Below are 5,765 nucleotides of genomic sequence, written 5' to 3' on the forward strand. Positions count from 1 at the left end.
TCCGCCCCTCGCAGCCGCCTCCCGTCCGCCGCAGGTCCGCAAGGTTCCCACCCCGCCCGCGTCGCCGGCGCGGAGGCCACGCCGCCTTCCATTGGCTCCCCCAGTTGCTAGGCGATGAACAACCGCGGCCTGCATTGGTCGGGTGGGGGCCCGCGGAGTCTCCTCCCCACCTCCAAAAAAACCCGGAGAAAAAGAGAACCTTATCCCCAGAGCCGGAGCGGGATGGGGCGCAGCTGCAGCGCGGCACCTGTTATGCCCTGTGATTCACCCGGCCGGGCCCTGCTCTCCGCCCCCTCTCAAGCTGCAACCTCGGGGCCCAGGGTCGGTGGGGGAAGGGGGGTCGTAGCTGCTTTAAAGCACATGTTCCCAGCCGCAGTGAACCCCGACACCCACCGTTAGGCCAAAAGTGAAGCCCCCCAGAATAAGCACGTGAACTTGCAAAAGAGGAGACATAAACTGAACACCCATAATTAGGTCAGGCCCAGGAGAAGGGAGGCCCCCAGAGCCTGGGGAATCCTGGATGCAAAATGACCCGAGCAGGAGAAAGTTATATGTAAAAGTAGGGCAAGGAAATGAACCTAGGCAATAAACAGCGCGATGCCTACGTAACCGCAGTCTTGAACTAGCAGTTTATGCAAAAATGTTTAACACCCACTCAGCAAAATCTGTGCAAAGAAAATGTATGCTTGCAGCACCCGTAACCTGGGTCAGGCAGGCTCCTCCCCGCTCCTTGTCAGCCTAAAATTCTCTCCAGGGGAGGAAGAGGCCAAAAAGGGAAAGCTATCAGATGGGGAATACTCAAGCAAAGATATACTTTGGTGTATTTTTAAAGTGAAAACCAAGGGATTTACTCGAGGAAGAAAACGAGTTGGGCGGCTCCTGAAAGCACTTTGAAAACCAAAATAGTGTGAGACAGGAACAAGAAATATTAGCACTGAAAAAGGAGGCAATGGCCCTCTCCCAATGTAGGAGCACACACACCCAACCCCTATGAAAGATCAAGGCTGGGAATGAGCGTGACCTGTAAATACTTCAGACTCCAGCGAATCCCCATCTCTACCTTGGGCCCAAGGGTGGTCGGGAAGTCCGGTCAGACATCATTTAGTGTAAGTGAATGATGGCCAAACAAGCTGGAGGGCCGGTTATTGCGAGACGTGCTTATTAATGGCTGGTGGTAGATGGTAGAGAGGAAGAAACCAGTTATGACCAATGTTTACTCTAATCCAGACTGCTGATGGGAGGGGGCACCCCTGCTCCTGAGAGGGGTTCTAACTGCCCAACACCCCCCCCCCAAAGGCCACACTCCTTTCTTTGAAATAACACTTAAGTTTTCATTTGAAAGTTTCACTTCTTAATCAACAAGCCAGAGTTCACTCTTTGATTTGCCGGAAGAGTTGATACCAAGATATAGTATATAGTAGGCTAGGTCTGATACACCTGTTGTGCCCCAACCGCTAAACAACGGAGGCCTTTAAGGTTGAGTCAGGCCAAGATGAGCGCCAGTTAGGATTTGCTGCCAGCCCTAAGAATGAATCAGATCTGCTTAAATAAACCAGTGGCTTTCAATTTTTTGGTGTCAGTACCCCCTTTCTGCTCACAAGGCTAGAAGAGCTTTTGTTTACCTGGATTAGATCTATGGATCTTTGCCACACTAAAAGTATAACTAGCACATTTTATGGGAAATAACTATACTTTTCCCACAAAATAGTATAAAAGGTGGCATTTAAAATTTTGCAGATATCTTAATGTTCAGTTTAATGGAGAACAATTGGATTTTCAAACCTCCTGCATTTGATCTGCTGCACTATTTCAGGTAACTTTTGGGAAACTCCATTGTACACACATGAGTTTATAGGAGTAAATGGCAGGCATCATTTTAGTATTGTTCTGAAAATAGTACTGACTTTGCAATTTCCCTCACAGGGCCTTGGTGATCCTCCTTGGTGATCCTCCCCAATGATCTAAAGAGAACCAGTGATCCAAACCTGTCTTGGTACTCTGTGTCCCTCTGTTGATGATTAGGTTAAGACCTGACCATGTGCTCGAATTCTAATCAGTACATAATGAGGAATGGGGTGAAGGATGAGGCTGAGGTTCCAGGGAGATGTGCTTTATCCCTGATGGTCCATAAGTCTTTTCCTTACTTCTTGGCTCAACCATACTCCAGTGAGTACGATGTGTTTGGAGCTGTGATGGTTTAACCCAACAACATAGCTGTGATGGTATAACTCAACAAAAACCCAGAAGAGCAGACCCAGAACTCAGGCTTCACTAAGTCGCTAAATTAATCTACCTTCTTCTGTATATCTTCAGAGTGATCACATGTGATAAAGTAAATAAGCAATTTCTGCAGCCATTTTGGATCAGGTATTTGGTGTCTTGCAACCAAGAAGATCCAGACTGATAAAGAACAAGATAAAGAATTGGGTTGCAGCCTGAGAATAGTCTAAAAACACAGCCCAGGAGGACTAAAAGAAATAGACTTGATAGACTATTGCTATGGCAAAGGAAGACAAAGGGTTATAATCTGGTATTTTGTTGTTAATGCTTTCCTCTCTCTAGCAAAATTAAAGGAACGTGGTTATGAAGAGATTTTGTTTTCCAAAACGCATCATAACTTTCACCCTTACTTCTCCAGAGTCTGTCTATATCAGTGTCCACAGTACTTCTTTAAAAATAAAATTCGGGCCCTCCCTGGTGGCGCAGTGGGTTAAAGCACAGCACTAAGAAGCTAAAGCCACTTCAGCATGAGTTCCATCCCTGCCACGGAGATGACCCACATGGCGCAGCAGACCTCTCCTGACCTGCCCGCTGCTCCCCTCAGCAGTGTACTTCGTTGATCTGTCTGTTCTGCTTCCCACTCTGTCTCTGGTGAAGCTTCTCCCCCAACCCTGCACCTCTGGCCTATACCCCAATTCTGTGTGCATAAATAAATAAATCTTTAAAAAATGAAAAATAAAATTCACAACATGTCACTTTTCTGCTTGAATTCCCTCAATCAATATCAAAGTCATTTTGACTGACTCAAAGTTCTTTCATGGCTGCAGGGTTCTGTAAAATTTGGTATGGTATAATCCGGTCTCCATCTACTTACCTCTCTGACCTCAGTTCCTACAACTCTTTTCCTTACTATTTATTCCTCCAGAGCTGCTTTACTATTTACTCCTCAACCTTGGCAGGTGTATTTCTGCCTCAGGACCTTTGCACACTACTGATTTCTTCTGTTTGAATGTTCTTAACATTTATATTACTTTCCTCTCTCCCTTTTAAGTCTGTTCAATCTGTCAACATTATTTAAAATTAAATCCCTTTCCAATTTCCAAGTTTCTCTTGTTCTTATATAATCCTCACCATAAAATAAAAGTTCACTTCCGTTGTCTATTTGCCCCATCTCCCTTCACTAGAATGGAAAACTAATGAGGGCAGAGATTTTGTCTGTTTGTTCATATGTATATATACCCAGTGGTTACTTAATGGTTGTTGCTTAATAATTATTTAGTGAAGAAATGAACATACCTTCAAGTAAATGTTTTTCATTTCAAAGTAATCACCTTAGCAGGCTGTATACATATTCCATAGGTGCTGTGCTGTGCAGAAGTTATCACACCAGTAAAGCACTGTTCGTTGAAAATTATTTTTTTCTTAGAATCAGACGCTTGGAACATTCCAAAAGCCAGTCAGAGTCAAATCTAATTAACATATTCTGGAGCCATGTTAAAATGTCAAACCCATATCTCCCAACAAAGTTATTACATTTTGGGTGGATTAGGAGTGAAAGGTCAAAATCAAGATGTGCTTGATTTTTTCAGACAAATGGTGAACTGACTCTAAAGATAATTTCAAAAAGGAGTCCAAAAAATGTGTATCAGTAGCAAGTTGTAGAAAAGTACCAGATGCCACCATTTTATTTAAAAAATATATACATATATAGAACTTTAAAACTATAATAAATATATTTTAAACTCCATATATTTGTGTATACGTGTGAATGAATTTCTTCCAGTATGTCTGCAGACTTTCATCTTTGCCCCCAGCATATCAGTCTTTCAAAAATACAGATCAGATCTTCTTTACCCCTCTCCCCCAACCCCATTGAGAACCTTTAGTGGTGTCTCAGTGTATTTAGTATGACATTGAACTTCCCAGTTATCTCGCTTCCATATGCCTCTAGGAACTCTCACTTTGGCACACAAAGTGCCAGTCTCAGTTCTTTCTGTTCCTCTTCCTTTGAAACTGCCATCTAATCTGACTGGAAGCTTCTTCCCACAAGCGTTCAAGACTAGATGACTTTTCATCACTGGGATTCCAACTACACACGTCAATATAAAGCAACTTTACCAGGCTTGATTTTACGTATTCGTTTCCTGGTTCGAGCTCCATCATCTCCTACTAGAATGCAAGCCTCCTGGTGGCAGACACTGGGTGGATGGTGTTGGCCTCTGTAGTTTTGTCCCTCCAGCCTGCATGAGGGTTACTAACCAAACTGAGACTACTGAGAAAGGAGGGAGGAAGACAGGAGAGAAGGAACATCTGCTTAACATTTTTAAAAAAGATTTATTTATTTATACATACAGAACTGGGGTACAGGCCAGAAGTGCAGGGGCGGTGAGAGGCTTCACCAGAGACAGAGTGGGGAGTAGAACAGGCCAACTGACGAAGTACACTGCTGAGGGGAGCAGCGGGTGGGTCAGGAGAGGTCTGCCACGCCATGTGGATTACCTCCCCAGCAGGCGAGGATCGAACTCATGCTGAAGTGGCTTTAGCTTCTTAGTGCTGTGTTTGAACCCACTCCGCCACCTGCTTAACATTTTACATTTTATTATATTTGAATTTTTACAAACATGTATTGTTGTGATAATGTGGGATGCTGAAATAAGTTAGACTCTGATATTAATATTATGTATTTAATTAATAACCCACTCCCTAGTTTACTCATATGTATGCCTCAGAAACCAGTGCTTCAAATACCTTAGCAAACATTCAGGCCACACAGCTTCTACTAACATGTATATTCAAATCTGGAAAATAATGGGCCAATTTATAAAAACCTTCACTGAATGTATACCATCTGGATTATTTCAACAAGAGCAACAGTTTCTAGATCAAATGGAGAACGTTTCTTGTTAAGGCCTGCGTGCTGTAACAGATGAGAATGTGGGCTGAGTCACCTTTTATAATGGCCCACTCTCATTTATTCTGTGTTCTGGCCAGGGCTAGCTTTTCAGGGGTGGCAAGTTGGATAAATGAATTCCCCTTGGAAACTGTGCTAGGGACTTTCATATCCATAACCTCATTTTATTCACAGGATCTACTTAACGCTGTTTGTAATTAACTGCAAAATAGTATGGGAGAGATTCCAAAGGCTAGGAGACTCCAGGGTCCTCCCTGAGGGCTGGCATGCCTAGGGATTCCTGCACAAAGAGAAAGAACTAGAGGGCTTAGGTCAATTATCACTGTGCAAGTCTGGCAATGGATGGTCACCTGTCTACCAGATCTGCTTCCTGACTTCGGAAAGGTGGGCTTTAATTTAGCTGCGCTTGGCTCTTCAGGCAACCTGAGCAAGTCTCTGCACCATGTTGCATTTTCAAAGATGATTCATTTCTGGCCATTCCCTTTGGATTTGGGCCAATAGTAGTCTGGCTTGAAATAACAGTGCTTTGCCAGATACAAACACTGGCTGAGTTTGTAGGAAAAACAGAACACTGCTGTTCCCTGTTCCTCACATCTCCACCCAGGAGGGGGGTGGGGCGGAAATTCCAGAAAAG

This window comes from Condylura cristata, unplaced genomic scaffold (assembly GCF_000260355.1).
Source record: "Condylura cristata isolate star-nosed mole 26May11 unplaced genomic scaffold, ConCri1.0 scaffold00008, whole genome shotgun sequence".
Taxonomy (NCBI): domain Eukaryota; kingdom Metazoa; phylum Chordata; class Mammalia; order Eulipotyphla; family Talpidae; genus Condylura; species Condylura cristata.